The sequence below is a fragment of the Natrix helvetica genome (assembly GCF_964273705.1).
Source record: "Natrix helvetica genome assembly, chromosome: 7".
Taxonomy (NCBI): domain Eukaryota; kingdom Metazoa; phylum Chordata; class Lepidosauria; order Squamata; family Natricidae; genus Natrix; species Natrix helvetica.
In genome coordinates, this window is record NC_138558.1 from 39,676,198 (window position 1) to 39,688,339 (window position 12,142).

The window sequence follows — 12,142 nt, forward strand, 5'->3', positions numbered from 1 at the left end:
CTTTAACAAAATTAAATTATTCCCTCTACTGATTGTCTAATACTTTCTCTTCTTGATAGCAAAGGTTAGCAATATTTTTGATTGATTGATTATGACCTAAAAATTGATGTTGACACTTAGCAATTATATATGATTTTTTTTTCTGGAAGGCAATTTAATATATTGAAATAAAATAGTCTTTTTTATTAAAAATGAATATTTTAGTTACTGTTTTAGTATACCAATGAACCAGAGTTTTGTGAAATACTCATATATGTTATCATACATGCCAAATAATAAAAACGTTATTTCATACTTTTTCTACTTTCAGTTTGGATCCATATTTTATACTTATCATATATGATATTTTTCTAAGAAATTTTCAATTTGGCTTGTTGCTGAAAAATATTTTCTATAATCAGTAGCATAATAATTCTTTTTTTCTACTGAGTTTATTATTTTTTTCTGTTGTAACATCTTTTCATATTAAATTAAAAGAAAAGAATTCTTGTTTTAATACTTGAAGCAATTACACTTATCAATGATGCAATGTATTTGAAAATAAATTATGTTTCTGATTTTTCTTTGTACTTGTGTATAAAGAAACTGATTTTTCCAATCAACTAAGAAAAACCTAAAAATACCTTGTTAAACCAATTCTAAACTATGTAGTTGTAGCTATAATGTATTGTTGACCTAAGAAGAAGATTTTAAATAGGGTAGCTGTGTAGTCCCTATAGTTTTTGGTTTTCTATTAGTATTATGTAGTTTTTGAAACACTTGGTATTTTTTCTAAATATACTGTCTAAATAAGTTGTCCAGAACTATTAAGAAGTCAGAAGCCTTGAAAATTAATTTTGAAAATAAATGAATAAATAAATAAGAAGTAAAATAATAAATTTTCTTTGTTCCTAGAACAGATTTTATTTTTAAGAATCCATAAACTCATTAGACACTAGTTATGTAACATTAAAATGTTGTTTTCTTTGATTTGCCTCTAGATAAATCATGTTCCAATGATTCTTTTTGGGAATTGATGTGACCTTAGTGGAATTAGAGCAATAAAAAAATTGACATTATAATTAATGATGAAACATTTTTCAAATATTGAATACTTCAATATCTTTTTAATAAATTGTACCAATGTATATATTTAGAAGAAATTATACTCTTATCATGGGAATGTCTGTTATTATAATAAAATCACATTTTTTATCAAGTCAATCCTATGCATGTATGTTCAGAAATAACTCCCACTGAGTTCAATAGAACTTATTCTCAGCATGTAGTAAAAGATTATCATAAAGATAGAGAAAACTGCACCTGCTTATTTATAGTGAACAGCTTTTCATGGGCAAAAGCATAAATTCTATAGAAATTATTTTATTTTTAATTTCTGCGATAAGTTTCACCATTTTGTGCAAGAAACATTAGAGAGTAATTATGAGAAACAGAATTTATGATGTTTATTTCCATTATTAAACAGTATGGCAGGACTAGATGGAAGGATTAGCAAGAAGCAGACCCTATCTCATTTTAAAAGGTAAAGGTTCTCCTTGCACAGATGTGCTAGTCATTCCTGACTCAAGGGGGTAGTGCTCATCTGCCTTTCTAAGCCGAAGAGCCAGCACTGTCCGAAGATGTCTCCGTGGTCATGTGGCCAGCATGACTAAACGCCAAAGACACATAGAGTGCTGTTACCTTCCCACCAAAGTGGTCCCTATTTTTCTACTTGCATTTTTTTACATGCTTGATTTCAAAAAGGTAAATAGCAATAGCACTTACACTTATATACCGCTCTACAGTGCTTTACAGTCCTCTCTAAGCAGTTTACAGAGTGAGCATGTTGCCCCCAACAATTTTGGGTCCTCATTTTACCCATCTTGGAAGGATGGAAGGGTGAGTTAACTTTGAGCCTGGTGAAATTTTAACTGCCAAATTGCAGGCAGCCGGCAGTCAGCAGAAGTAGCCTGCAGTACTGCCCTCTAACCACTGCACCACCATGGCTAAATAGAGTCAAATCTGGTTATTCTTGGAAAGGATAGCAGCAGGAAATACCAAGGGGATAGACTAGATTTTTTTTAAAATCATAAAAAAGCAGTGGCAAAGTGTGTCTGTATTATTGCCAAGAAAACTACACATGAAACATGTCTATGTAGTTATAGAAGTTAACTAGAAGAAAGATTCATTTTCACAGTGAGTGTCCTGAACCTTTTAACTGTCATAAAATTAAAGGATGTAATATTAGTATATGCAATTTTAATTTAATTTAATCCCAGACATGGCAAAATGGTGAAGTCTGCACTGCAGAATCTATAGATGTACTGAGCAACCTAAAACAAGAAAAATGCACTATGATCATTTCTTTTCTATTTTAATGGCTAAGCTAGATATATAGAAAGACAAAAGTGCGGCATATAGTACAAAACATTAAAAAAGATCCAATAAAATTATTCCTAAGTATTATTTTCTATTCATGGTCAGATAGTTAGTCTTTCATATTCATATCATTACCATGAAGCAGAATGGAACAAATGACCTTATGCATGAAGTGTTCATAGAAAAGGAAGAGTCCCTGCAGATTTTATCCTACTAGTTGTTGTTGACTATAGGGTGTGGTGCTCATCTCCATTTCAAGGCCATGAACCGTAGTGTCTGAAGACATTTCTGTAGCCATGTGGCCAGCATGACATCATGGAGTGCTGTTTCCTTCCCCCCCAAAGTGGTACCTATTTATCTACTTGAATTTACTGCTAGGTGGTGAGGAGCGAGGTGAAAATGGGCACTCACCCCATTGCACAACACTCCGATCTCAAAGCTAAGCTGTTTTCTTTCCAGCTGACAAGCCCAGCATCTTAACCACTGAGGAATTGCACAGCCAAATGGATGCATTTGGAATTTTATTTTCCCATCTGAGCTTCAGATTTTAGAAGCCTCTGGCTGATCACTTCTTGAAACATAACTTTTTTTAATTGACCACACTATCACAGTAGTAATTTCATGAATGGCCATCCTCCATTATTCTCATTCTATGATTGTGGCCATACATTTTCTAGAAAATATAAATATGATTTTTAACACAAAATTTAGGATTTCATTTGAAAATTCCCTGGTCTTCAGAAGTTTCCATTTCTGCCATTGCTTTTTGCCTTTAGCCTCTGCCACCTAAAAGGAGTTAGAAGTAGGCAAATTAGGGTTATGAAAATAAAAATGGCTGAAGGCTGGGATACACCATACGAGAACTAATATCCCTTATAATATAATTTACATTTCAAAACATGGTAAATACATTACAGCTAATTATTCCAGACTCTAGTAATATTCCCTTGCACAGGATAAACATGAAAGATTTTATGTATATGCACTAGTGCTGCTCAAGGAACAAGGCCAAGTTTGTCCTGATACATGATGTGCCTAGAAAAGGAGTTAATGGCATACATGTTTGCGCTTACTAATCATCCCTGGCTCAGAAATTAACACTCTCTTTAAGTTTATCTCCTTTTTCTCAGCTCTCAAAAGACAAATTAAAACCAGCATTAAGCTTGTAAAGTTCAACTTCATATACAATATGCAATAATAATTTCACAAATATGAGAATAATTTCTCATCATAGGAACTCCTCATATTTTTCTTTAAACCACATAAGAAATGCCTATGAAACATGGCAGGAGATGTGAAACATGGGCAGGAGATGTTGGCAATTTATTTTATTTGTATAGCTTGGTTTTGCAAAGATAAGAACAAAATTTAACCATTGCTTTGAAATCAGTCTACTTTTCCAGAAAATTTATGGACTGGGAAGAGAGATAAAACAAGCTAGACTAAGCTTCTAAACAACTTTGGAAGATTGGGCAAATGAAGAATCTTCCATCTTGTTTACTTTTTAAAATTACCTAGATATTGGGAGAGCAATTGTGACAAATATGATCCAGAAAAATGAAGTGGTTATTTCTATTTTCCTTTTGTTCTTTGGGAAGACTTTCAAAAGCTTACCAGTATGACAACAGGTTTTGGAAATACTCCAACAATTATAACTTTGTTCATCTCAATAAACTGCAAAACTCAGCAAAATAATTGTGATGGGAATTGTGGAAAAAAATCTTCCTGTTGATGCCACTGCCATTGTTACTCCAGATTGGAAACTGATCCATTAATACTACTATTTTTCTTAATATCCATGAAACACTGTTTTTCATCTATTATATATTGTATTAAATCAACCTAATATGATTAAAATAGTGATTTTAGCCTCCATTTTGCAGTAGAGTACCCTAAATTTAGAACAAGACATTTTTAAATATTATCAGGTGAGGAAATTCCCAATCCATAGAATGTTCTTCAAGCATAATTTAGTCTTTCTACCTGTCCACTATAACAAATTAGGAATCTGGTTTCTTCTGTGCTTGTATTTAAGGAAACATTAAAAAGGGTTTTTCTTAACAAGAAAACAAAACAAAAGACATTTACTTAACAACAACATAAATGTTATTAAGTAAAAACATTAGCTTAATAACAGGCTCACATAAACATTCACTACATATATTTGGAAATAAGGACTCAATTAAAATTTACTAGATTGAAAGATAATACAAATATCACTACTTACATGTGGGGCAATAACCTCCAAAGTGATCTAAAAACTGCTTCACGCTGTCAGAATCAGAAAACCTACCAGTCACATTTTCAAAAAGATTAGCCCAATTGAGCTTCTCTATGTGGCCAAAGACTACTGTTTGAGAACATGTTACTTTATATAAAAGAAAAGGGAAAAATAATTATTGTCAACTACCAGTCAAAATACACTAGTACAAAAGTACAAATAAGCAAAAAAAATGGTACCCCTTCACTTTTCTCAAAGAATCCCAATTTGCCCAATTGAAGCTGTTCAATGGATTATGGAATAAAGAATAGTAGATGCCATTTACCTGTGTCATTTTCTGTTTATTTCACCAGAAAAGTGGAAGTGTAACAATACAATTACCTAAAATGTTTATTTTGCTTTCCCTGTCAAGAAGGAAAATTATATAATTCTCAGAATCTTTCTTCAAAGGGCTATAAAAAAACCCCTTACTTTATTTCTTTCAAAAAAAATGAATGACAGTATTAAGAGTGAACCCATACATATTATGTACATATGTGCTTACCTGAAAAGCAGTACCAGGACAATCAAGTAGCTGGAAATTAAATGATCCCTTTGTAGAATTCACTAATAGTTGTATTATCTATATATTCTTAAAGTTTTTAATTCCACAAATTGATTTAGTTAAAGTGATAAAGAGAATTGGGAATCCATTCTATTTAAATTTCTTCTACTTGCAAAGTGTGAAATAAATATTTCTGGTGCATCACTTTCTCAGTTACTCATATGTACCTGTAGTGTAATAGCAGTTGCTACTTTCTTCAAAATCCCTTAAAAAGAAAAAAGAGGACATACTACAGTATGTTATGCTACTACCATCTACTGGACAATTTTTAATAAACTCTTGTCTTTTTTTGCCTTGAACCTATCATTATTTTTAAAGTTGAGAACAATTTTTTCCTAATCTTAGCTACAAATAGATATCTAAAACAAAGCACATTTCTTAGGTATTGATCAGTCTCTGCACACTTTACTTCTGGCAAAGTGGTAAGTTCAGTTCATAACAAGGAAATGTGGTTAATATTAAATTGCATATAACAATACTTTTTTAATACTTCTAAAAAAATTTAAAACAGCAAGAAGCCTAATAATTATTACAACTCCATACATAAGAGGAATGTTACAAAATTTAAGAAAAAGAAACACAGTATTTAGGAAGTTATGATGAATGAAAACAAAGCTTTCAACATTGGTATACAAGAAGTTGGACAGCCATGGCAAATGAGTAGAATATTCAATAGAAAGGTCAGGGAGCCTACACTTATTTTCAAATATGTATAAAGTACAAAACAATCTTCATATTGCTTGATTTTTAACACAAAGACTTCCATAATCTCCATACAAGATGAGTTCAGCAGTATTCTAGTCAAGTACTGCCAACCTGAGATAGTGATAGATAAATGGATATCACACAGATATTGATGCTACTGAACAAAAGGATTGCCTCTAACAGTCCCATCATAAATGTATTAAAGAGCAAGGAGGAGATAAACAAACCAGGAGTAGGTTTCTATTTTTTTTACTAATGGTTCTACATGCACAGAAGCATCCAGGCGGGTGGGCAGGGCCTTCCACCGCCGCTACTACCAGTTCACCCGATCCAGGCTGAACCAGGAGCAAGCCACCTCTGAAACAAACCTTGCAGCATCCCAGACTGAAGTCAATGCCCTTCAGAGTGGTTGTTCATTTCCCAGACACCTCCCAATAACCTTTCCCCCCAAAAGTAGATTGGAAACAGGGTAATAGTTGTCAGTATATCTGGTCTAGTAGGATTTCTTAACAGGGGATTGAATCACCATGCCATGTCAGGATGGCATTAGCTCCTCTCAAAGCGAGACATTAATAAATTAGAGAAAGCAAGCAAAACATGCCTTCTTGAATTCTTTCCGATGCCTTATTATAGTTCAGCTTTGGTTAATGCAAATGGGAAAGATGATAGTGCAGATGCAATACTTTTTTCAAAATTTGCTTGCTAGGATGAAAGTGCCTGAATAAATTGTGAGTGATAATGGTCTGCTATTTTACTCAGAGCACTTTAGGTATATTGTGCAATGCAATATCACTTAGCACTTCAGCGGTGGGCATACTACTTAGACATTAATATTTACACAATGCTGAAGCTCTGAAGATCAGTTAGTAAGCGCTGGTCCAATCTTTATTAACATATCAGAATGTGTGATATGCATTACAGGTCAGTAACCTAAAATATATGTTTGTGGGAAGATTATGTTCTCTCACTTAGATCAATTGAAAGCATACCTATGAATTTGTATTAAAAATAAACAAGCTAGCCTAGGATCTATAAAATGATTTTATGTTACTCAACTGCTGGCATCTAGAAATTGTTTGTAAATAGACAATTATAATTGACATCTAATACTTGTGGTAATGGCAGCAAGATATAGAAATCAAATGTAATTTTAGCATGGACTGTCAAGAGAAAATTAAACCTGCATCTTCTTTTATGCTTTAGGAAGAACAGGAACAGCATGGATATTCCAGCAAGCAATTTGATGAACATTCAAGTCAGCTGAGATATCATAGCCAATCATTGATCTGGACTGTAAAATCTTAAGGGCAATGTGCAGGAGGCAAATAATCATTACTTGGGGAAAAATGCAAAGTGCATGAAAGACTTCGTTGCAATTTTAAAGTCTCTTTTGTTCAGACTGTTATAACTATTCTGGTGGGTTGCAGATTTTAGTCAGTTTGTGTGTGTATATATAGAGTGAATTTGCAGTTGTGTTTATCATTCAAAATTATATTGAATCTGCTGTATTGTATTATAAATTGATTCACACAATTTAATGTGTCTGTCATATGTAAAAAGATTTGAATTGAGATACAACCTGGTATGAATTTCTCCTTGAATGTATGTATATCAGGCCAATAAATACACTACACTCAACAACAATGTTTTAGACAGTAAAATCTTGCTTTTTGGAGAAATCACAAGTCATTTGTAATTTATCATTGGGCTAGTTCCATCAGTGCAATAAAACAAGTGGTAATTCATTGAAGCCTATCGTGGAAGAAATATTACCCAAATAAATACCATAAAGTGCAGTACATATTGTAATCAAAACCTAGGCTTTAGAATCTTAAATAGCTCTAAAATATGTCCAAATCCAATCTTCGACCAACACCTAGTCTCTCTATCCATCTATCTATCATCTATCATCTATCTATCATCTATCTATCTATCTATCTATCTATCTATCTATCTATCTATCATCTATCTATCATCTATCTATCATCTATCTATTCCTCAGTAATTGGCTGAATCTCTTTGTTTATGTTAATATATTTCCACTGGCTTAAATATGTCCAAGATCCTTGAATGGAAAACTCCCATTAATCTCTCCATATGCAAACTGAAGAGAAAATAAAACATTAGAAAATTTAACTTTTTAACACATTTAGAAACATGATAAAGAATAAACCTCTTACTGTATTTTACAATAACAATATTTGTCAAGTATAAATGTGTCATTATATAATACTGTTTATCATGATAGAATACATTTCATGCCTTTGTTCATTTTCTTAAAATATGTAATCAATATAAAATTATTCATTTACTGTTAAATAATTATTCATTAGGTGCAGAAGCACAGTATAATATATTTCCAGATATTTTTAGTATGTATATATGAAGATGTTACCTGCAATTCTAAACTATATTGTCAATATATATCTCTTTTATTTATTTAGTTCTTTTGAGCCAGCCATCCTGGGCCCAACATTTGGGAAACCAGGTTCTGCCTGTCACAAGCCAGAAGAAAAGGTGAGTGGTAGAGGAGTAATATCTCCTTAAAAAACCTTGGTCCAGCTGGCCCGGCTGGTAGCACCTCATAAGGGCCCCTTTCCAGGTTTACAGGAGAAGATGGTCAATTGGTTTGAAGGCGGAAGAGGGCTCTATGCCCCAGGCAGATAAAGTGGCAGAACCATCTTCTAGGAGAAGGGAAACTCTGATTAAAAACCTCCACTGCCTTGTGGGCTATATCCACAGCTAGAAAAGGCTTCAGGAGTTAACCTTGAGGCAAAATCCGTAGCCGGAGTCCCAGAAGCATTTCGTGACTGTGTATAACCATGTTCTGGTAACTCCTGCGATACAGCTGGAAACAATCATATCGGCTCTGCTGTTCCATTGGACTATTTCAGCGACATGGAGAGGGAGGATCTGCTGCTTGGGTAACAGTCTATCTTCCATATTAATCTACCCAGGCCTCATGCTGGAGAGGACACTCCAGCTTTACCTCTTTCCAGAGCACGATACCATAGTCTTTTGAGACTGAAGGATGCAAATGCCTTTGAGCCAGCATTGGCTCCTGGTGACAATCTGGACCAGTCCCAGCATTTTTCCTGGCAAGATTTTTGGAAGTAGTTTGCATTGCCTTCTTCCTAAAGCTGATTGAGAAGGATTGGCACAGCTGATTTATGCCTAAAATGGTATTAGACCTCAGTTTCCTGGTTTCTGGCCTGATGTCTTAATTCCAAACCAAACTGAATCTATAGAACTCATTTACTCTAGATTAATCAATATACCATATAGGGTAATATTGCAATTATAACTCCTTATCCTCCTTGTTTCCATCATCAATAACCCAACATGTCACTTGTTTTTGGAGAAAGCAGTGTTATGATAGTGGATAGTGAGGTTATAGTAATTACATTTGCAACAGTACTTTAAATTGACAATAACCTTTAGCAACAATGCTGCTCATAAATACTATATTTAACTACAGCCTTAACAAATTAGCATAAACATTATATAATGCCTTCTAACATATTTTTGATCAGAAACTGGAATTAGGATGCAAGCAAGGATTTGAATTTTAATAAAGATAATTGTTTACATCTTAAAATTAAGTTATTAATGCATTTGTCCAGGAGATATTCCAAATATTATAGTTTGCTTCCAGAGATACAATATATGTGCCACAAATGGGCAGAACAAAGCATAATACTGCAGGCAGCTCTTTCCAAATTTGAAAGGAGTTCAATTCTATTTACAGAAATTCCCTACCAGAATATCTTTTACTGTACTTACAATATTTTCTGTTCCTTATAAAGAGCACAATGTTCTTTTTCAGAAAAAGATTGTAACAAATCACTGATCAAATAACTAAAGAATATGTTTGATAATTTAAATCAATGTTTATTAAGGTGGGAAATAGAAGAATGTTTCTCTCGGATATGTGAGTCTCAATTATTTGAGAGACTTGCTAAATATCAAGTTAAATTTCCACGTTGTTCAGACTGAGGGACCCCTCTCCAAAATACATCAGCCCTTATTTTTTGAAGGCAGGGAGATGTAGAAATTTGTCTGTTCTCATCTCTATTCAGCTAGCATTAAATGCATTTTCTGGGAACATTCTCTTGTTCTGCTTTCAAAGAAGTATTTTTGTGCCTATGTTCCTCAAGTATGGCATTCTGAGTTTTCTGGTACATTTTACTATATTTTGTTCAATTTGTGTCATGATGTTCAACCTTCAATCATGAGTGAAGGGCTGAAATGCAGCCTTTTAATCAGCTCATTTCAGCAATAAATCAGTGAACTAACCTGAACTACCAATTCATCTTTTTTTTTCTTAAAAACAGCACAACAGTTTTCCTTGTAAAATTTCAATACAAGTTTTATTCTCCATGACTGCTGCCTGGCGGAGGGATTGACATAAGGCGTAAAATAGTCAATTGAATAATGATTCTTGTCACTCATACTTTTCAATCCATGTGGAAAACAGTTGAAGTGACAGGAATAGGTGTGAACAGCAATAGAAAAAAATTATCCAATGAGATGCTATGATATCTGCAGTCTAGAGTGTAACATTTTCAAAATATTGCCAAACCATTTCAGTCTTTGACAGGTTTTTTTAGACTTAATTTAGCCTTACATTGCCCTTAAAGGGACAGTGAAAATATGCCTTGAATATACCTGTATAATGTGCTTTTTAAAAATGTAAAGAAAACAGACTTGTGTAAAAAGATGATCTTGCTTAAGAATGGAGAAAATCACAGTGATAGATGTGTATTTCATAGAATAACTGTGTAGCTTGGCCCCTAAGTCTTCCTAGTCATCTTAGAGAAATATTAATCACCTGCACTTCTACAACGAGGGGTCTAAAACCCATGCTTTCTGTTCCAGAAGCCTCTATTTTTATATGAGGACTTGGCTGCAATTACCACTGGGGAGACAAAATACAATCTGCAGCTATCAGGTAGTATCAGATATCTGGTACATGAAACATTTTCTTATTTTATAAAAAATATTATTAATGTATAAAATTAATTTCAGTTAACTACATTTGTAAGATTGTGTTATCTTGCTCTATGTTACAATTTTGGTTGTAAGCCTATACAACAGAATATTGCAAAGACCCATTAATTTGGTAGCAATTTTAAACTGTTACAAATTCAAAACAAAATTGCATTTTTCATTATTTTGAGATGGGGAGGTCCAATGCGAATTGTGGAAGAGTAATTAAGTATGATGATTTATTTATTATTTATTATTTTATTTTACCGTGCTTCTAGACCGCCCCCTCTCCCGAAAGGGACTCGGGGCGGTGTACAGTCCATATAAAGAATATATCAAAATACAATAAATAGAAGAATTAAATATGTACAGTTAAATATGGAGGAGGTTAAAATAGAATTAAAAAGAACTGTACAGAGCCAGTATATATAAATATAGTTTTAAAACCCCTAGGACACACACAAATTAAATTAAAAACAATACCCCTACAATAACCAGTTAATAGTACGTTTACCAGGCGGAACAGTTGTAATTAAGCCAGGCCTGCTAGTCGGAACAGGTGAGTCTTCAATTTTTGCCGGAAGGAGCAGAGGTCAGTGGTGGTTCTGATGTCGGGGGGGAGGTCATTCCAGAGGGTTGGGCCCATCACAGAGAAGGCCCTACTCCTTGGTGTCGCCCGTTGGCATTGCCTAGTGGACGGCACCAGGAGAAGCCCCTCCCTGTGTGAGCGAATTGGCCGCAGAGATGTATGTGGGAGGATGCGATCCTGCAAGTAACTAGGTCCTGTGCCATGGAGCGCTTTAAAGATGGTAATCAGGATTTGTTTCTCTATTATTTGTCACATTTTGTATTGAGAACCAGGAGAACTTTATTTTTCCCACAGATAAGAACTTATTGTGTCCTATTGACAGACACAACATCTTAGCTAGAAAGCATTTACTGCTGGTTCTATCCAATATAAACAGTTAGCAACTGTCTGTCAGATATATAAATGATGTATATTTGTTTACCATGTAAATGTCTGCAATGAAAAGCCTTGCTCTACTGTATGTGTTGCAGCTCACATAGAAGTGACCACATGCAATGCTGGCTGGCCACTGCAGACAATCATATTCTAACCATGAAGATCAAAGCTTTAATTAGACCACTAGAATGATTAAGAAGTGGGAAAGCCTATTCCTCATGACTTGGAAGATTCCATCATTTGTTACACCAAAACAGGGCTAAGGTAAAGCAGCAATTTCTGGATGCATTTAATTTGTCAT